Source organism: Miscanthus floridulus, chromosome 1 (assembly GCF_019320115.1).
Source record: "Miscanthus floridulus cultivar M001 chromosome 1, ASM1932011v1, whole genome shotgun sequence".
In the NCBI taxonomy this organism is placed as follows: Eukaryota; Viridiplantae; Streptophyta; class Magnoliopsida; order Poales; family Poaceae; genus Miscanthus; species Miscanthus floridulus.
The window spans coordinates 104585823-104609181 of record NC_089580.1 but is presented as its reverse complement, the minus strand read 5'-3'; positions in this window follow the sequence as shown (position 1 = coordinate 104609181).

Sequence of the window (23359 nt, the reverse complement as noted above, 5' to 3'; positions counted from 1 at the left end):
AGGCTACCCACAGAAATATACCAATAGAACAAAAGCGACAGAAATAGAAAAAAAACTTGTCGGTGGAATAATTTCCCTATTGGTATACCAATTTTCTCGTGGATAGGAAAATTTTTGGGCATCGACAGGAAAATTTCTAGTCACCAAGTCTAGAATTCTATTCCTGTCATAAGTAACCGACAAATCTCCCATCAGAAAAAAAAATCCCATAGAACAATCACGAATTTAATATGGATCATTTATATACTAGGAAATCCATAAGCTAGCTTCTCAATTAATTAATTCATTTGTATTACAATTCAATTCATTTAGCACATCACAAATATATATCATATAAATGACATGCAATATTGATATGGAATCTCAAGCAAAGAACACTAGATTTAATGGAGTCAACACTTGATTTTGAAATGGAATCATTACATATAATATCATATACAAATATGATATATACATTTTTAGCAGGACAGATACAACCAGTATCACAAACATGGACATGGAGAAGAAAAGAAACTATTTTTTCTTGTAGAACAAATAGTGCATTGCTTCGCCCATTCCTTGACTACCTAGAAAATTGAGAAAAGAACAATTAAGCAAACATACATTTAAAATGATAGCTATAAGACATTTTGAGAGGAGCTCAACATAAGAAATTGCTTGTAGATCTCCCTCTATATATATGTCACCAATAACTGACATAGTCAGGCGACCTCATTGTAGGGAATCGCGTCATGCGCGCCTCCATCTCATACGCCAGATTATCCCTCTCGGTGGCTCATAATCAGAAGGAATTCCCGATTCTGACCGAGAGCAGGAGGCCACAGCATAAGGGCAGGTACAGTTTCCCCTTCGATACTACCTCCTAGATATTCAAGCATACAACTGTGACAATGAGTTTCCCTTTCAAGGAGTTATCGAAGATGACAGTGAAGCTCAAACATGCTCCAATTGAGGTCAATTGGCACCGCCATTGCGGAGATTTGGAGGATTCCAGTTCTGTCAAGGAAGGCCCAGAGGAGAGGTGGAAGAAGGGGGTTCCAGAGGTGGGGCAGGAGCATCAGCATCCATGGTTCTGAGCACCTCCCAAGGTTCACATCATTCCTGGGATCCTAGGGCTAGGACCGGGGGTGGAGACACGTGACATTCATTTGGTTGGAGGTGAAGATAAGATTGAAGGTGACACTGAATCGGGGCACCTCTACAATAACCTTGTGTTTTCATCTGTTGAATAAGATTCGTTCCCCATCCCAAACCCTAAGTCCCCACCCTAAATCTCCACAAACTGGTTGGTCACCTATGGCAGAAATCTTCAATGAAATCCTTTGCAGTAGTTATGTAGGCCAAAGCGGCTCCCATAGTCTGGATCGAGATGCAACCCCGTGGTGGGTGAAAGATCCTAATGGCTAGAGGGGGGTTGAATAGCCTATTAAAAAATTCTACAACAACACTTAAGCCAATGGTTACACAATTATGAAGCAAAACGAGTGTTGCGCTAACCTACTAAAAATGCAAGCCTCCTATCCACAATTCTAGTTGCTATAGTCTCTATGTCACACACAAAGGGCTAAGTTACTACCTCTAAGTTAGTGAGCTCTCAAAGACTAACTAAAGAGCCTCACTAACCACTAACAATACACAAGCTAGCTCTCAAAACTAATTACACTAAAGAGCTTAGCTACACTAGGAAAGTAATGCAAGAGAGGTAGAAGTGTTATACCATCATAGCAAGTGATCAATCACAATATATCAATAAACACCAAAGAAATCCTCAGAGACAAAATGACAAAAGATTTCCTCCAAGGTTCACTTGCTTGCCGACAAGCTAGTCCCCGTTGTGGCGATTCACTCACTAGGAGGTTCACGCGCTAATAGGCATCACATGACTAACCCGCAACTGGGTGTCGCACAACCAACATAAGATGAGGACCCACAAGCCACGCGCAATCCACTAGAGTTGCCTTTGGCACTCCGCCAGGGAAGGCACAAGAACCCCTCACAATCACAACGATCGGAGTCGGAGACAATCACCTTCCTCCACTCGACGATCCACCAATTACCGGGCCATCTAGGTGTCGGCAAACACCAAGAGTAACAAGATCTCCGCTAGCCCAAATTGTCCAACTAGTGCCACAAGATGCTAGAACACTAAGCAATGCACTAGAGGCTCTCCAATCTCACTCAAGATGATGAAATCTAGTGTGCAAGTGAGTGGAGTGGTGTGCTTGTTGGTGGTCCTTAACTCAAATATTTTGCCTGCCAAAGTGCATTAAAATGACAACATTTCAGGCTACATCATAACAAAATATTATTTTATTTAACAAGTTCCATGAGTTTTGGTGCCCTCATTTGTTTGCAGGACAAACATAAATGCACGGAAAAATTCACCGAAAAGGAGCTTTCCGATGCTGATTTGCACAAAGGAACAATAAAGACGCCCATCAACTCAACTCATTCGGACAAAAAACACACTAAGGAGCGAACCATGTCCAGCCCACAGCCCACCACGCAAAGGAGGTGGTGTGGGGGCTTGGTCGAGGGGTGGACGACACCTAGGGTCGCTCGATCCCCCCTCCGGCGCCTCTCGGCCACCCCTTCGATAGGCGGTGGCATGGGAGCATGCAGAGGTGGTGGAGATAGGGACTTCACACCAGGAATAGTCATAGCACCGCCCTTGCTCCTTGTACAAATAGAGGGGCACCCCGTCTCTACAACACACACCTACCTTGAGCTTCATCTTCACACATTTTGTAGTAGTGTTCCTCTAGGTGCTTCATACCTAGTTGTAATAGAGAAAATAGGAAAAGAGAAGAGGAATAGAGCTAAGGAGGAGCCGGGTTTGTCATGTCCTCCTCAACTTTGTACCTCTACGGAGCCGACTCAACTTGAGTAATATCCAAGTTTTCTTTTGGTATTTTCAAGCATACTGCTTGACTAAGTTTAGTCCTTACTTTGCTTCACTTATGGGAACTCCGCTCGACCGAGTGCTCTAGTCTAAGTATTTGGGCTAGAGTAGTAATCGTTAGCGTAGACGTGGTGTCTTGGCTAGTGTTTACTTGAGTTTGCGCTCAATCCCATGGATAGTTGTGGTAGCCCTAGAGGTGAGAGCTCTGACCAACCTTTATAATCCACCATGTTCGGATTGGTATTTTTGTAGAGCTTTTGTGGCAGAACCGCCCAAAATAACACGCTTTCGAAGGCGCTCGTCTTCCACTAGACACTAAGCACCCTAAAAATTAGCTACATCAGACAGTTTCGTCGAGCACACCTCATGGGAGAACTTGAATCAATCCATGTTTGACCTCTAGAATCTAATAATAAGTACGAGCTTACAATACTGTCCATTTCATACAACAAGAGTTCTTAGAAATTATTTATTACAATACTAGGGTTTAGAGTGTGATAATTAAATAGCGGAATGAAAATAAACATCTAGCGGAAATTATACAAGGATCCGTATGTGCCTACCAGAAGAATCCTCCACACAAGAGTTACTCCTCAAGCTGCACCTGCAACAGGGTGAAATAAACCTTGAGTACACAATGTACTCGTAAGACTTACCCGACTAGTGGGAATATTTTCCTGACTCCAAGGGGTATGATAGGCAATATGGGTTTGTTGTTTTCTTTTTATTTGTGAAAAGCATTACTAGAAGTACATCAGGCACAAACAATACCAACCCTGTTGTACCCTAGGCACAAACAAGACCAACCCATTCCACTCCTATCATGGGGTCTAGATCCCCGTCCAAACTTAGACTCCAAGCCCCCACACTTAAGACCTAGTCTCAATATGGTGCTTAGATCTCTACCTTACCCCGCCTCCAATCAGTCGGTCCAAAAAGAGCCGGAACCCATGACAAGAGCGTAACAAGCCTTTCCTCTCCCATAAGCAAGTATGTGCTTAGTATAATAAGTCTATGACCTGACTACCATCCACAGCAATGGACGGTCCTCAATCGACATGGACAAGAAAAATAGTGTAACCAAGCTAAGCCCCATTGGTCGTGGGACGTAACCTGTTACACCCACCAATACCCATACCACATCGTTGCCCGGTCTCCATTTTTCTTTCATCATTTTTATCATGGGAGTAATTATAATAATCACCTATTGTGAGTAACGGCAGGTTACTCAAGCTACCAAAAACCAAAGCATAGCAGCTACTCAAACATGTACTAGTAGGACTCATAGGACAATTATATCTATGCAGGTGGTTTTCATAAGATTCCAATAACGTAAATGCACATAACATATATATATAGTGATTATAAAAAATAAGGGGTTATGCACCGGGGCTTGCCTTGGGTAGGCGCGGTGTCAGCTGAGTCAGTTGTCGGTGGCTCTAGGACCTCCTCCTATACGAGAATCTCCTCCTCATACTCCTTGATGATCTCCTCGAACTCACAATCGTTGTGGTCACTATCTCCACCAACTCATTCTCTATATGCATGCGATGATGACACAACACTTAGCATTTAGGCAACAACAACCCTTAAAATAAGAATACACATACTAACCTACTAAGCTAGCTCTAATGACTAAGGTACTAAGCTAACTACCATCTTCATCAAGCAAAGTGTTGGGTTCAACTAACAAACCCTTAGCTTAGAATTTTAAGGATATATCTTTATTTCTACTAGTGATTGTGGCAGAACCTCCTAAATTATAGGACCCACATGCACCTGTCACTATCCAACGACCTCTGACGACTATGCATATGTTCCTAATAACTTAAGAAGACTGTCGGGTGTCCCCGTGGAACCCCGAATCATCCACGATTTCCGAGCAGGATCCCATTACAGAGTCATTGCAGTATTACAACAGTTTATTCAAATAGATACATCAGAGTAATATAGCGAAAGTCTTACAATAACTTAGTTTACAAAACAGTAGTTTTAGACCTTATAAACTAAGTTCGATTAATATTCCAAACCGTAGTAGTGGAGTGGTATTATAACATAATACAAAACACGCAATTAAACTGCCCTGCCCAAGGGCCACAAATTTACTTATCATCATCGGATCGAACAACCGTCATGCAACACGGCCCAAAACAGACCTACTCATGAGGCTCACCTGCAACAAGGGTCAACGAACCCTGAGTACAAAAGTACTCAACAAGACTTAACCAAAATAAAAATAATTGATAGAACTCAAGAATGCAGGCTCAGGGATTCAAGGTATGGCTTTAGCAACAATCAAAGTTCTTTTGTGTAAAAGCTCTTTAACGAAATTCTTTTTGTCAACATTTAAAACTTCATAAGATCATATACAAAGCTGACACGATCCGTAATGAGATCATGAAACTTCATATCCAACACTTTCTCAAACCTTACTCAAGTTCCAGTTATTAATACTATGATGATGAACAGTGAGTTGAGTCTCCATAACCGAGGAGCAACGACGATTCAAACCAATTAAACCCAGCTGGAGATTCCAGACCACACGACATATGCAGGTCCCCGACTCACATATATCAACCTACCCTCGGATCCTCTAAAACAAGAACGGGTCCGCGCCACCCGAGAATATAGTACTCCACCAATCTAGCCCATTGCCACGTGGGTACACGCTATTCCCGCCATCTCTCCACTCCTAGTGCGCGAGTAGCCATTCTCATAATAGAATCACCAAGTTAAGGCTTACCGGAGTATGTGGTTAGTACTACAAATTCTCACCTCATGCAATTGAACAACGGTACGGGCCTTAATCGACACAGGCGGAAAGAACCCACTCACAAGACATTACCAGGTCTTGTGGCTCACACACACCGAGTCCGCCCGGTCTAGATTTATTACTCCAAATTCACATATCACATGATAGCATAAGTAACCAAAGTTCCATTTAAAACTCGTAGGTGACAGGTAATCACCCGACCTTTATTTATCTAAGCATAACTAAGCATAACTAGCCATATACGAATTAAAACGGTTAACAAGGTAGATAAGGAAAACAAGGTTGGTCATGCATCAATTAGGTTTTCACTTAACTCCTAATCACTTAATGCAGTATATGAAAGCAAAAGCGAAATCAATTTGTAAAACACAAGGTAGGGTTTAAATGCATCCGGGGCTTGCCTTCGTTGACGGAAAAGTCCGGTTTCTACGACGTTCCACAAGTATTCGATCCAACCTCAATAGACGGATTAACCTCCTCCGCAACTTGATTAACTACCACGTGTTCACCTTCGTTCACTACACGTAGTAACAATGCCATATTTAACATGATGCGGAATACGAAACATGATGCTCGATGATGGATGCAAAATTAACAACTTGAATACAACTTTCCTTCGCGGTACAGTTACAAATAATTATCATAAAGCATTTTTAGTCGTTCTTCTAATAAGTCAAAGGTTCACTTATTATACATGCTTACCAACTAAAGCCTCATCATGAAAAGACATGTATAAACAATATACAAGGAAATGTATAACTTTTACTTTTTACCCAAGAGGTTGCATCTAAGAAGCAATCAAGTTTATTAACATGCATTTACTAACGAAATTCTTAACTAAGTCATTTAGAATCATTAACTAAAGGGCGAACCTAAACATATCAAGAAGGTAATCACTTGGCCATGACACAGCAGGGATAGGGTGTTTCATGATCTATAATCAACTCCAAAAATCAATCAGGACATCTCATGATCTATGTTTATTATTTTGACAATTATTAACTTATAATTAAGACATATAAATAAGAGTATAATTAAACATCATCAAATTAATCCCAAACTTTTTGTGGAGGCAGGTTTTAACAATAAACAAATACAATAAAAGTTTCATGGTCACTGGATATTTATTTTGGCCTATAAAAATTACACAGCAAGCATTTCTTAATTAAAAGGACTAATTTTTAAGCATCCAAAAACTGTTGATTTTCATGGTTTCATATTTTTCCTAAATAGTTTACATATTAGAGAGATCACACAAAAATTTTCATAATATTTAAAGCTCTATTTAATTCTACACAAAAATAACAAATCACAGCACTATTTAAAATAATCATAGACTTTTCACTTAGCATCGCTACAGGACCATCGTCTTCCTCCCAGTGACAACGGCGCAAGGAACACGGCGGCGATGCTGCGTTCCAACATGTCGTGTGGACAAGACGAGCAACCGGTTTGCTTGTGAGCATCACGGCACAGAGGTAAGCGCAAAACAAGAGAGATAAATGAGTGAGAGCAGCCGGAGTAGGCCGGCCACGGCGGAGGCGAGCTCGACGGCCATGACGGACGGCTGCGAGGAAGAAAACGGCTCGCTGATGACTCCGACGACGTTGGACGGTGGGAGCGAGTCAAAGTGCTGCGCAGGGATATGGCGAAGCTTACAACGCGCTCAATTCGGCCAGAGGATGAGCGGTGGAGGTGGTGTGCGTCGGCAAGAATGGACGACGGCGACGGCGAACAGAGAAAATGAAAAAGAGGAGAACGGCGACGGCACAAGCTATATATGACGGTCAGGAAGCAAGAGGAAACCACGTAGGAGTCCTCTCCGCGCCAGCGCGACACCGAGGGCGGCCACAGTCGCACCCAGAAGCTGATCGAAGCACGCCGGCGAGGAGGTGCCGCCCGTGCGTACTGTTCACCGAAATTACAGAATTGCCACTCGCTTTAAATCCCAAATTACTCCCAAATTTTCATAACAACTAAAAAATCTCCAAAAACAAAAGTTGCTCAAAATTTAAAGTTCTACAACTTTGCTTTTATAACCATTCCCAAATTCGGTCTACATTTTAAAATGCAAGTTTCAATTCAAAAAGGGAATATTTAAAGAATCACGCCTTTTCAAATTACTTCAAATTTCATAAAACAACTTTGAAAACTCCAAAAACAAACTTTGTACCTCATGACAAACTCTACACTTTTGCTTTTAGGCTCAACCCCAAAATATGCTTAGATTTTGAATTAGGTTTTCCGGGGTCAAACTTATTAGTGGAAATCAGGGTTTTTGGAAATCCAATTAAACACAAATGTTTTGAAATTGATTCATCCATACAGGTCAACACATATAAAAAAACAATATTCACACCAAGCATTGCAACAAAATTTATTAAACTTTTACTAAGGAAGAATTTGAATTGTTTAATAGATTCCCACATTAAAATTCACAAAGTTTCTTAATCACTATTATTTCATATAACATATAACACACTTCATAACAACATTTACATGCTATAAATTAAATATGAAATGCATTCATGAGTTGATACATGATGATTATGCATAATGATGACATGATCACCTTTTAAGTACTTTATAACATTAGGGATGTTACAATCCTTCCCCCTTAAAGAAATCTCGTCCCGAGATTTGAAGTGCGAAAAAGCGTTGGGTTGAATAGTGGAAAAGGAAATGTGTCAAACACATTAACTTGCAAATTGTTCACAAAACAACAAAGGTTGGTTCTGAGATTACAAATGAGATCAAAAGACGGTTGGAAGGGACAAAGGATTTAGTAACTTCAATGGAATGATGGAACATGAATTCCAAATGAGAGTTCCAAGATGAGTGAATCACATTAATTGCGAAGCTATAGTGGATCATGACCGCAGACCTCGATACCAGCGAGTGCCCAGCAGTATTTCCTTATGGCTGCAGTCCACAGGAGACCCCAGGTTTCGACGCGGCACCGTAAATCATGGATCATGGCACCACCATAGGACACAACTAAAGTAACTCACAAGTAACACTTGTCAACTAGCAAGATCAAGGAACTAGCATGTGTTGCATTAGGAGAGACCAAGACATGACACATGCATAGGTTTGGGAAGTCAAGGATTAGTCCCAAGTTTCAACATTGAGTACATGGAAAAATTAAAGTGCATCAAGAAATTCCCAAAGATGTGGAACTTATGAGCAAAAATAAGCAAAGAGTGGTTTACTGGCAAAGCCGGGTGCATGACCAGATTCATTGGGACAAAAATAGCTATATCAAGTAATAGCCATTCCTTGAATAGAAGGAGGAAGTTTTAAACATCATTATATTTCAACTTCATATGAATGATTATAACTGGAATATGTGTAGTGTTTCATTAATGACATGATGCATGAACGATTCTTACGTTACTAAACATCAAAGCTCGTAAGGTACATAAACAATAGTTCTTATTATATAGGGCATAATAAGATTACTACTCTACCACACAAAGCATTTTTAATCAAATAAGGAATGGCAAGAAAGAAATAAGATAAGTCAGAAGCAATTTGGACCAAAATAACCATTTAAATTTATTTGTCCAAAACATTTTGAAGTTTTTGTAAAACAATACCACAAAAACTTTGTAATGATCGCTCTGATACCATTCTGTGGCAGAACCTCCTAAATTATAGGACCCACATGCACCTATCACTGTCCAACGACCTCTGACGACTATGCATATGTTCCTAATAACTTAAGAAGACTGTCGGGTGTCCCCGTGGAACCCCGAATCATCCATGATTTCCGAGCAGGATCCCATTACAGAGTCATTGCAGTATTACAACAGTTTATTCAAATAGATACATCAGAGTAATATAGCGGAAGTCTTACAATAACTTAGTTTACAAAACAGTAGTTTCAGACCTTATAAACTAAGTTCGATTAATATTCCAAACCGTAGTAGTGGAGTGGCATTATAACATAATACAAAACACGCAATTAAACTGCCCTGCCCAAGGGCCACAAATTTACTTATCATCATCGGATCGAACAACCGTCATGCAACACGGCCCAAAACAGACCTACTCATGAGGCTCACCTGCAACAAGGGTCAACGAACCCTAAGTACAAAAGTACTCAACAAGACTTAACCGAAATAAAAATAATTGATAGAACTCAAGAATGCAGGCTCAGGGATTCAAGGTATGGCTTTAGCAATAATCAAAGTTCTTTTGCGTAAAAGCTCTTTAACGAAATTCTTTTTGTCAACATTTAAAACTTCATAAGATCATATACAAAGCTGACATGATCCGTAATGAGATCATGAAACTTCATATCCAACACTTTCTCAAACCTTACTCAAGTTACAGTTATTAATACTACGATGATGAACAGTGAGTTGAGTCTCCATAACTGAGGAGCAACGACGATTCGAACCGATTAAACCCAGCTGGGGATTCCAGACCACACGACATATGCAGGTCCTCGACTCACATATATCAACCTACCCTCGGATCCTCTAAAACAAGAACGGGTCCGCGCCACTCGAGAATACAGTACTCCACCAATCTAGCCCATTGCCACGTGGGTACACGCTATTCCCGCCATCTCTCCACTCCCAGTGCACGAGTAGCTATTCTCATAATAGAATCACCAAGTTAAGGCTTACTGGAGTATGTGGTTAGTACTACAAATTCTCACCTCATGCAATTCAATAACGGTACGGGCCTTAATCGACACAGGCGGAAAGAACCCGCTCACAAGACATTACCAGGTCTTGTGGCTCACAAACACCGAGTCCGCCTGGTCTAGATTTATTACTCCAAATTCACATATCACATGATAGCATAAGTAACCAAAGTTCCATTTAAAACTCGCAGGTGACAGGTAATCACCCGACCTTTATTTATCTAAGCATGACTAAGCATAACTAGCCATATATGAATTAAAACGGTTAACAAGGTAGATAAAGAAAACAAGGTTGGTCATGCATCAATTAGGTTTTCACTTAACTCCTAATCACTTAATGCAGTATATGAAAGCAAAAGCAAAATCAATTTGTAAAACACAAGGTAGGGTTTAAATGCATCCGGGGCTTGCCTTCGTTGACGGAAAAGTCCGGTTCCTACGACGTTCCACAAGTATTTGATCCAACCTCAATAGACGGATTAACCTCCTCCGCAACTTGATTAACTACCACGTGTTCACCTTCGTTCACTACACGTAGTAACAATGCCATGTTTAACATGATGCGGAATACGAAACATGATGCTCGATGATGGATGCAAAATTAACAACTTGAATACAACTTTCCTTCACGGTACAGTTACAAATAATTATCATAAAGCATTTTTAGTCGTTCTTCTAATAAGTCAAAGGTTCACTTATTATACATGCTTACCAACTAAAGCCTCATCATGAAAAGACATGTATAAACAATATACAAGGAAATGTATAACTTTTACTTTTTACCCAAGAGGTTGCATCTAAGAAGCAATCAAGTTTATTAACATGCATTTACTAACGAAATTCTTAACTAAGTCATTTAGAATCATTAACTAAAGGGCGAACCTAAACATATCAAGAAGGTAATCACTTGGCCATGACACAGCAGGGATAGGGTGTTTCATGATCTATAATCAACTCCAAAAATCAATCAGGACATCTCATGATCTATGTTTATTATTTTGACAATTATTAACTTATAATTAAGACATATAAATAAGAGTATAATTAAACATCATCAAATTAATCCCAAACTTTTTGTGGAGGCAGGTTTTAACAATAAACAAATACAATAAAAGTTTCATGGTCACTGGATATTTATTTTGGCCTATAAAAATTACACAGCAAGCATTTCTTAATTAAAAGGACTAATTTTTAAGCATCCAAAAACTGTTGATTTTCATGGTTTCATATTTTTCCTAAATAGTTTACATATTAGAGAGATCACACAAAAATTTTCATAATATTTAAAGCTCTATTTAATTCTACACAAAAATAACAAATCACAGCACTATTTAAAATAATCATAGACTTTTCACTTAGCATCGCTACAGGACCATCGTCTTCCTCCCAGTGACAACGGCGCAAGGAACACGGCGGCGATGCTGCGTTCCAACGTGTCGTGTGGACAAGACGAGCAACCGGTTTGCTTGTGAGCATCACGGCACAGAGGTAAGCGCAAAACAAGAGAGATAAATGAGTGAGAGCAGCCGGAGTAGGCCGGCCACGGCGGAGACGAGCTCGACGGCCATGACGGACGGCCGCGAGGAAGAAAACGGCTCGCTGATGACTCCGACGACGTTGGACGGCGGGAGCGAGTCAAAGTGCTGCGCAGGGATGTGGCGAAGCTTACAACGCGCTCAATTCGGCCAGAGGATGAGCGGTGGAGGTGGTGTGCGTCGGCAAGAATGGACGACGGCGACGGCGAACAGAGAAAATGAAAAAGAGGAGAACTGCGACGGCACAAGCTATATATGACGGCCAGGAAGCAAGAGGAAACCACGTAGGAGTCCTCTCCGCGCCAGCGCGACACCAAGGGCGGCCACAGTCGCGCCCAGAAGCTGATCGAAGCACGCCGGCAAGGAGGTGTCGCCCGCGTGTACTGTTCACCGAAATTACAGAACTGCCACTCGCTTTAAATCCCAAATTACTCCCAAATTTTCATAACAACTAAAAAATCTCCAAAAACAAAAGTTGCTCAAAATTTAAAGTTCTACAACTTTGCTTTTATAACCATTCCCAAATTCGGTCTACATTTTAAAATGCAAGTTTTAATTCAAAAAGGGAATATTTAAAGAATCACGCCTTTTCAAATTACTTCAAATTTCATAAAACAACTTTGAAAACTCCAAAAACAAACTTTGTACCTCATGACAAACTCTACACTTTTGCTTTTAGGCTCAACCCCAAAATGTGCTTAGATTTTGAATTAGGTTTTCCGGGGTCAAACTTATTAGTGGAAATCAGGGTTTTCGAAAATCCAATTAAACACAAATGTTTTGAAATTGATTCATCCATACAGGTCAACACATATAAAAAAACAATATTCACACCAAGCATTGCAACAAAATTTATTAAACTTTTACTAAGGAAGAATTTGAATTGTTTAATAGATTCCCACATTAAAATTCACAAAGTTTCTTAATCACTATTATTTCATGTAACATATAACACACTTCATAACAACATTTACATGCTATAAATTAAACATGAAATGCATTCATGAGTTGATACATGATGATTATGCATATGATGACATGATCACCTTTTAAGTACTTTATAACATCAGGGATGTTACAGTGATTTAATGTATGCTGAAACAAAGAACGTTTAACTACCTAATGCTTAGTCTATTCTAAAGCTACAAAAATTACAATGAGCACATAATAATACAATGAAGCTACTATAAAAATTTTAGGACTAAAGCTATCACCAATTTACCATAAAAATTCCTACAATAATTAACTTAATATTCTTAAGCATTCTCAAATAATTGAATAGCTCCTAATGTCAACACATATAAACATGAACTAAATACACCAATAGATAGAGCATAATTTTAGGAACCTAACAAAATTTGTTTCACAATTTTTGGACACCTACATGATTTTATATTAATTACCAAAGATCAGCTCAAAAATTAAATTTGTAAACTATTTCTAATTCCTTAGGAAAACAAAAAGCAAATCTCCCGCGCGACCCACACATGTGGCCCGTGCGACACAGTTTGCATGTGCATAGTGGCCCACTTCTGTGGCCCACGCGCGAGACAGCCTACGGCGGGGGAATCCCGCGCGCTAGCGTTTATGCAAAAGAGGCCTCAAACTTCTTCCAAATCACAACTAAGTACTAACACTATTTCCCCCTCTCTCAGACCATCTCACTTAACCCCTTGATCTTTTCCTAATTCACCCGCACACACCCTTAGCAACTCAGTGCACGGCGACATGGCGAGCGGCGGCACTAGGCGCCTACGCCAGCCACCTAGGACTTGTGTGGGCCCACCTAATGGGTCGATCATCATCTCTGATCTTGGTGGCTACATTAAGCGATGCTGGTGGTGGGAATCGCTGGGGAAGGCTACAGTGGCATGCGGCTATCCGCAATGGTGATGCAACTGTTCCAGTGAGTTCAGGCGGCTAGAAGCCTAACCAGGTAATGTGCGAGCAATAGGGGCTCACCGTGGACCTGGCTGAGGTGATAGTTGGAGTGGAGGATGATGAAGGAGGGTTGGCCACGTGCGGCCGAGCTGTGCAGCGGCACACCATGGTAGTATGGTCGCATCAGTGATGCCATGGAAGCAATAGAGGTTCAGCCAAGGCATGTAGGGCGAAGAGGGGATGGAAGCAAAGCTAGCGGTGCACTCGAATTGGTTCGGGGTGTACCAATGGAGGGCTAACCTTGGCAATGGCCGAGCGCGTTCTTATCGACACAGTGGTGGTAAAACCCCAAATTGGAGCTTGGTCGTGCCCACTTCAAGGTTGGGTGGGTTGGGCAGCTAGAGGACTTAATGACAAGGCCATAGATGCGTTGAATTGGATTGAGGTGAACTCTCCCTAGCTGATTGCGAGGGCATGGCTCTAACGGCAGAGGCGATAGGGAGAGGCGATGGGTCCGAGCTCTAGCCATCCTCACCTTGGCGGCAAGCGGTCGGCCAAACCCGAGGTAACATCTCCGCACTCGCTATGTGACAACGCGGCCACACCACGTGCCCTCATGTGAATGCAGGTGAGGGCACGGCATGTGCCACTGTAGAGCCATTAAGGCAAGGCGATGGTGTGAGGCAGCCAGGACAGCCCACGTGCGCATGGTGACAAGGCGAGCAGTAGCAGCACATCATAGTGTCACGGCGGTAGCAGCACCACATGGCAACGGCCAAGGGCGGCAGTGGCTGTGCATCGGTAGCTTAGAAAGGCGGTAGCGGCGGTGACAGTGGTGCAGTGGTGAGGGGAGTAGCAACACAGTGGCCTGCAGCGCCAGGCTACAGCCAAGCCATGGCCAGGCTGGAAGCAGCCTTAGCTGGCCACATGCGGTAGTGCACGTGCGCGCTAGGCAGCTAGCATGGTGACACCATGCGCCTGAGCATGGTGACCACGCCCACCCGACCAACCAGCCCGAGACCGTGTCGTGCATGAATTTTAAAGCATCGATAACAACTAAACTGTTGAGGTTCACACTAAACCACCTTCACTATGCTAAAGAGAGTCTATTAGGCTACCAATCTGAGCTAAAACATGACACCACCTCTTAACTCAATTTCACAAAATAAATTCCCAAACATGGCATTGTCTTGCTGTCAATAAACTTAAAGAATCTTCTAAGTCTTGAGCTGAATTCAATTTCAAGTTCCATTGCTAAGCTATTAGAAATACTTGCTAGCAATGTTATTTTTCTACAGCAAGAGTTGCATTGTCATCTATAAAGTTTGTCCTTCAAACTTTATTTAGGTGTCGCACATATGTTCTATAATATTTTTGCTCAACAAAAATTGGTTTTTAACCCTACTTGACATAACATGAGCTATTGAATCAATTTTTATTGGTCATTTTAGGTTACAAGAAATTTATCTACACATTCTATCACATGCATTATCACATAAACATAATACTCATGATAGGGTTTAGTAGTTTGTTTAGGGCATAACACCGATGGTGTTACAACTCTATTCCCCTTAAACAAAATCTCGTCCTGAGATTTCATGTGTGTGCCTAGTGTGGGAAAGAGATAAGAAATAAATTTCAATTTACATAATTATCTTGGTGAACTAGAAAGGAGATGGGGATAATGCTCCAGAATATAACTCTCCTGTTCCCAAGTTGCTTTGTCCTCCGAATGATTTTGCCATTAGACTTTATAGAATTTTACCACTTTGTTCCTAGCGACTCTCTCTTTTCATCCAAGATTTTGATAGGGTGATCAATATAGAAAAGATCAGGTTGGAGAGGGAGTCCTTCAATTTCCACCACTTCATCGAGAACTAGCAGACACTTCTTTAACTGGGAAACATGGAAGACAATATGGATTACTGACAGAATATCCAGGAGTTGGAGACGATAAGAAACAGAACCACACCATTCCAAAACTTTGTAAGGTCCAACATAACGAGGAGCTAATTTCCTACGGACTCCAAACTGATGCACTCCTCTCATCGGAGATACCTTGAGATACACATGGTCACCAACTTCAAATTTGAAAGGCCTTCTCCCCTTGTCTACATAAGCTTTCTGACATTTCTGAGCTGCTTTCAAATGACTCTAAATAACACTGACATGCTCTCTTGCTTCTTTGAAAAATTAGGTCCAAAGTAACCACGGTCACCCACTTCCACCTAGTTAAGAGGTGTCCTATATTTCTTGCCATACAAATCCTCGAAAGGTGCCATTCGAATGCTCTCTTGATAGGTATTGTTATAGGAAAACTCAGCTAAAGTCAAGCATTCGTCCCACTTTTCTAGATAAGAAATGGCACAGCCTCTCAAGATATCTTCAAGTACTTGATTGACCCTTTCTATCTGACCGTCAGTTTGTGGGTGATAAGCTGAACTTCTAAGGAGATGAGTACCAAGATATTTCTAGAGTTGCTCCTAGAAATGAGAGACAAAGATTGACCCTCTATCAGAAACAATGGTAAGAGGAACTCCATGTAGGGTCACAACCCAATCAAAATATAACTTGGCATACTTGTTGGTTGAATACCTTGTATCCATCAGGAGAAAATGAGCAGACTTGGTGAGGCAATCCACAGTGACCCAAATAGAGTCATACCCCTTTGTAGTGTGGGGCAAACCCACAACAAAATCCATGGAAATATCCTCCCATTTCCAAATAGGGATAGGCAGGGGTTGTAGAAATCCAGGCATACGCATATGGTCCGCCTTAACCCTTCCACAAATATCATATTCTGAGATGTATTTGGTAATATCCTGTTTCATATTTGGCCACCAATACAAGTGATGTAAATCATGATACATCTTGTTACTTCCTGGATGAATGGATAATTTGGAGTTGTGAGCTTCATCCAAAAATTTTCTCCTAAGCTCATCTATTGGGGGAACCACCAATTGGTTCTTGAACTTCACCACACCTTTATCATCAATACTAAAATGAGGACCAGGCCCTTCGATGATTAGCTTCTTGATATGTGGAATTCCTGAAGCATCTTGTGTTTGCTCTATAATAATTTGCTCAAGTAGATCGGAGACTAGAGCAATATGGGCTAGCACCTCAAAATGGTTGAGAGACAAAGATTCTTCTTCAACTTGATGCGACTTCCGACTTAAGGCATCAGCTACCACATTTGCTTTTCCAGGGTGATAATGAACTTCTGAGTTATAATCTTTGATTAACTCAAGTCACCTCCATTGTCTCATGTTCAGCTTGGATTGAGTGAAAATATATTTGAGACTCTTGTGATCCATGTACATATGCACTTTATTTCCCAATAGGTAATGTCTCTAAATTTTTAGAGCGCGCACAACTGCAGCTAGCTCTAAATCATAGGTGGGATAATTCAACTCATGCTTTTTTAGCTGACATGAAGCATAACCTATTACACGTCCATCTTGCATAAGCATGCAACCCAATCCAGTCCTAGAGGCATCACAATACACATCAAATGGCCTATCAATATCTAGTTGAGCAAGAACAGGAGCAGAGATAAGAAACTTCTTCAGGGCTTGGAAAGCCTCTTCACAAGCCGGACTCCATACAAACTTTACATCCTTCTGTAGCAACTTGGTCTTTGGTTGAGCTATTTTAGAGAACTTAGGTATGAAGCGCTAAAAATAACCAGCAAGACCAAGGAACTAACAAATCTAATGTACTGACTTTGGAGATTTCCAATTTGATACATCTTGCACCTTGCTAAGATCCATAGAGATGCCTTCGAGTGTCAGGACATGTCCCAAAAACTGCACTCGATCCAACCAAAACTCACACTTGCTGAATTTGGCATCCAACTTGTATTCCCGCAATCGGGTCAGGACTATCTGAAGATGTTGTGCATGCTCTTCATTGTTCTTAGAATATATCAATATGTCATCAATGAACACCACCACAAATTTGTCTAACTCTAGCATGAAGACTGAATTCATGAGATACATGAAGAATATAGGAGCATTGGTGAGACCAAAAGACATGACTGAGTATTCATAGAGGCCATACCTAGCTAAGAAAGCTGTCTTTGGTATATCTTGTGGTCGGATCTTAATTTAGTGATATCCAAAACAAAGATCAATCTTTGAAAATACCTTGGCAACAGCCAACTAATCAAACAAAGTATCAATACGTAGTAAAGGATAATTGTTCTTAATGGTTACCGCATTGAGAGGGTGATAATCCACACACATCCAAAGAGTGTCGTCCTTCTTCATGAAAATAGCTAGACAACCCCATGGTGAAGAACTTGGATGGATCAATCCCTTCTCCAACAATTCCACTAACTGTTTCTTCATCTCAGCCAATTCCTTTAGAGCCATGCGATAAGGATGCCATGAAATAGGAGTGTACCAGGTTCTAACTCAATGCAAACTCCACATCCCTATCTGGTGGTAACCTAGGTAGATCCTCAGGGAAGACATCCAGAAACTCACAGACCACAGAAATAGAAGCAAGATTAGAAGAAGCTTTAGCATGAGCAACAACTAGCAAGGCGGGGATTGAAGGCATAAGGAGAGACATTCTATACTTAGAAGAAAGAAGCTTCAACTCAACAATTCTTTGCCTAAGGTTCAAGACTACCCCATAGTTTCTTAACTTGTTCATTCCCAAAATTGCATCTATGCCTTGACCAAGCAACATCATAACTGGAGACGATAAGAGTTAGTGGCTAGCACTAGTCACACTGTGTGTAACACCTCAGATGTTTGCCTTCCACATTTGCACTTGCATTTCATAAACATGAGCATCATTCATCCATTCATGAGTTTGGAATTGTCTGAAACATGCTTTCGAAACATTGCAACATATTGTTACATTCTATGTGTGATTGTTTTAGGAAACGCATAGTGTGTAACACTCAAGTGCAACATGTGCAACACACTTTAGTGAAACATGGTTATCTAGTACAATGCCACCAACTCATGAAACACATGAAACATGGTTTTGAAACAGAAGTCACAAAGTCACTTGTTTGTCCTTGTTTCAGTACATGTGATGCTTGATTTTGGTGTGACCAATGTGTGATGTGGCTAATTATACTCTTAAGCAACTTAGTTTTACTTAGAATGTCATTAGGAACAATGTTCATGTTGATCATTTTGCCTAATTAGGTTTCCAAGTCATGGTTTGACTATTATGGACCCCTAGAGCTCATGAGTTTGACTATTTAAAAAGTGTAGTTTAGATTGTTTGCATGTCTAAGCAACCTAAAGCAAAGTTGTAGCAAATTTTATAAGGAACAAACTTTGTTTAGGAGTCAAGTCATGAAAATATGCATAACATGTTCAAATTGGGCCCACAAGCCAGAAATCAGTGCTGTTTCAACACTTAGAAATTTTCTAAGTGTTAGAGCTGTTTTCCAGTTTCATGAAGACGACTTTGGAGCCTTGTAGATTGAAATCCATGGCAATTTAGCTCGAGCTCATGTTGAGTTAATTGGAGTACTCACTTAGCTCTATCACATAGTTGAACTAGATTAGCATTTGGTGAGCCGATTAGGAGTTATGCATTGTTGAAAATCGCCTATCAGTCGGTACAATTGGTAACTGAATTGGATTTTCAGACTTGCTACAGTGCCCGACCGGCAGCAGAGCCCTACCGCCGCGTGGATGCCATGCTCCTAGCTGGCCCTAACCATGCTATGCATAGGCTGGTGTGAAGTGGAGGACGCCTGCTGCCTCTCCGCTCGCCCGCACGCGCTCTGCCTCCCACTCGCTCTCTCTCGCAAAGCCGCTGCTCGTCATTGCCGACGCCGCTCACTTTGCCACCGTAGCTCGCCTTCGACGCCGTGCCTTTGGCCAATCCATCTTGGCCATCACCGCATCTTCTTCCACTCCACCTCCCGGACCTCTCGCTCTATTCCCTTGAACCGTTGGTAAGGCACATTTTGATTTCCGCCGCCGGAGACTTCACCGGAGCACGCCGTGCTTACGGTTCATGTGGTTGTGGCACTCCACCGCACCATGTGCTACCTCTTCCTCTAGTCTAGCACCATGCTAGTTTGCTAATGCTCTAGTAGGAATAGCTCTAGATGCTACTGAGCATGTGCCTAGGAACGCTCTGGTGCACCTCACCGTGTCCGCCGTGGCCGCAAGCACGTGCTCATCATGGCTGGCCGCCTTTGAACCTTTCCTACCTCTTCTAGCACGCGCATGAGGACCCATATGAGCCATAGTGTCTACCTCGAAGATGTAGTCCTAGGATTGACCACCATTGAGCCAAAAGAGCAATGCTGCCATGATGCTCGGGGCACCGCCGTGTGACCGTGCGTGTGGCCAAGCTCACCGGTGCTACCCTAGCCGCCCTTACCTAAGGTTATCTCTGCTTTAGGTCTCTAGGTAACTCTAGCACCTTTTGCTGGGTGATACCGTGGCTAGAGTTGGCCGGCGTGCCATCAGGCATCATCGCTATCAGCCATGGCTGCTGTCGTCCATGCTCCGAGGTTTGCCGTGCCCCGTACATCCCTCAACATGGTTCGGCTCGGAGATGGCGTCGGTGATGACGCAACCGCCTGAGCCCTCCGCGCCAATAAGGAAAAGCTCACCGGAGCACCGCGGTAGTCCCTCCCCTGTTTTCGTATCACTAACGTGTGGGCTCGCTGACCGGTGGACCCCGCCTGTCAGTCACTTTGAATTGAAAGCCAGTTCAATTAATTCCAGTTTTGATGCTATTTTGTAAAATCTATATCTAGAGTTTGGTAGCTCCAAATTGGATGGTTCCAATTTTTTTAGGATCATAGTGAAGTGTAGTATTTAGGAAAAATATAACATGAACACTTGTAGTGGAAGTTTTGGATGAATTAAATTGAAACTCGAAATGGTTTTTTAAATGCATGCAAAATTGTTTAAATTATTTCTTGAGTTCCTTTGCTCCAAAAATTATGAAATTTTGTTGGTGACCTACTCTTGCTTAGTATAAGCTTTGGTAAAAATTTGAGAGTCATTGCATGTATGATTTTTGAGTTATAGATTTTCCTTTTATCCTTGAATGATCCTTGTGTGAATTTTTGTAATTGATCTAGGAATCCAATGACCATGAAATTTTGTGGGGAATGTCCTAGTACCTTAAGGATGCTAGTAAAAATATAAAATCTATTGCTTGACACTTTTCACTAGGTTTTCCTAATTATGTCATTTTAAGCCTTTATGGCTTGTCATTTTTGTGTAGGATGTTATACTTGCTGAAATGATGTGAAATTTTTATAGTGGTCTATTTGGAGCATGTAGTACCTGCTGTAATTTTTGTAGATTAAATGGTGTAGTTCTCATATATGTTTATCATTTCTCTTAATTAATTAAATAAATTAAGAAAGGCATTAAAAGAAATGAATTGGTGGTGAACACTTTACTTTCTGGTGTTCTTGTGACATGTGTGATAAGTGAGTAGAGTTGGTTTTGTCCAATTATTTGTTTGCAACATAAGTTAATAAATATTTCCAGGCATTATGTCTTTCTGGACATTTCTCGGGACTTTACAAAGTTCCCCATGATATTTTGGTTTGCTGGGAATGTAGTGAATACAAAAGTTGTAGATAACCTATGTATCTAGCTGCTGTCAAAATTTGGTGGCAATTGGCCTAGTAGTTTAGGAGCTACAGTCGTTCAAAGTTTGATCCCAGTTTTACTTGCTCTCTGTCTTGTCGGACCTGATTATGTGGTTCTATAAATTCCACCTGGTAAAAGTTGGAATCATGCCTTGAGGTCTAAAAATGAATTGTAGGCAATTTCATAAGCTTTCCAAATTATCTTGTTGCCTGTCATTTTGATTTGTGGATCTCCAGTGTTGGTCAGTTTACTATACCGCTATATAAGTTTCTGTTTTGCTGAAATTTGAATGATTGTGTGTGATCAGTTGCGATGTTCTTGTGATTGTTTAGGTGCTAGCCTAACTTGAGAACATGCTTAGGTGCAGGTACTAGGTCCTTAACTAAAGATGAGCAATTGTACATTAGGTTGTATAAACTTGGTAAGTTAAACTGGTTTGAATAGAGCTTATGTCAGAAAATGCAGACTGCTGTAAGCATGTGCATTCCCCGAGCATTTCTAACTTTGTTCATGTACATCTATGATATTTATCGTGCGCATACATGCAATAGGTGTGCCAGAGGGAGTGACGCTGCTGGAATTCGAGGGAGCGAGCCAGGAGGAGGAGCCTGAGGTGCAGGAAATCGACGAAGCAGCCACCGGGGAGGAGTTGCCCGAGTTCCCTGACCACCATCCATCGTCTTTCCTGAAAGGCAAGCCCCGGAGCATATTAAATCTCCCATGTTTTTACAAACATCTTGAGTATCTCTTATTGTTGATGATGCATTAAGTATAGGAATTGGTTGGAACCAATTGTTGCATTATATATTCATCCTTGTCCAGATATCATACTTGAATCCTATTTAAGTTTAGGAACAGGTTAAATGCTTAGCCATGCTTAGTGCGGTAGAAGTCAGGTGATTTCCTATCACCTGCGAGCTTTAGGATGAGGTGGATCACGGTTGACTATATTTGCTATCATGGAAAAGAACCATGTTAATAATGAATTAAGACTGGGTGGAGTCTTGTGTAGGGACCGATACGCTGTACGTCCTTATGTCATGTTGAACACAGCCTAACATTTAGCTGGCCGGATAACTCGTTTTGACCACGAAGCCTAGTAGTTTGATTCAGGCTAGGGACGCGAGCAGGGGTCACAATCTGGATGGAAGTAAGGATGTGTGGAGAGCCATTGGGGTAAGCCCAAGGGCGGGTTAAGTCACCGAGCACTCATAGCAGACTGGTTCTCTAATTTTGTGGCACTGATCGAACTCGCGACTCCTAAATTATACCAAAGGTGACTTGTTTGTGACCCTGACGGGGGAAGCAAGGTTTGTGTTAGGAATACCCCTCCAGCTAGATAGGAATCGATTCGAATCGCCGTCTCTCCCAGATGGTGAGAACTTGACTGAGCAGCGGCAATATAGATTCAATTAATTTAACGATATGGTTAAATGGATGATGATGAGAACATTGCCATGATTTATACTTGCTATGGTTATTATTGTTTGCATCTTAATCAAATGATTGCTTAGTATAGGTGCTAATATAGATGACAGGTTAATGGCTAAAAGTCACTGCTAGTTCAGGTTAAGAGTTGATCATTATTACTTATGCTTTTTCGCAAAAAGAAAGTGTCAGCCAAATCCACTAAATTAAGCTATGCATGATCCTTGGTGTCATTTGTTTTGGTTTCCGATGGGTAAGTCTAGCTGAGTACATTCTTGTACTCAGGGTTTATTCCCTCTTGTTGCAGATGACCTTGTATATCAGGGCTTCTATAAGTATTGTCTCCACCCGGTGGGTGACGAAGACTAGATCATGGGCATGATCTCTGTTTCTCTTATTCGAATGCTTTTGTGGGTTGTGATCAGCAAACTAGTATTTGTATTTGAACTCAGGTGTATAAGTTAAACTATTTGCTTCCGCGTACTTTACAACACTTGTTTTGTAATAACGATGACTCTGAGGTGATGTAATCTATTTGCAAACCATCTGTGAAATGTTGTAACATATGTTATGTTATGTTGA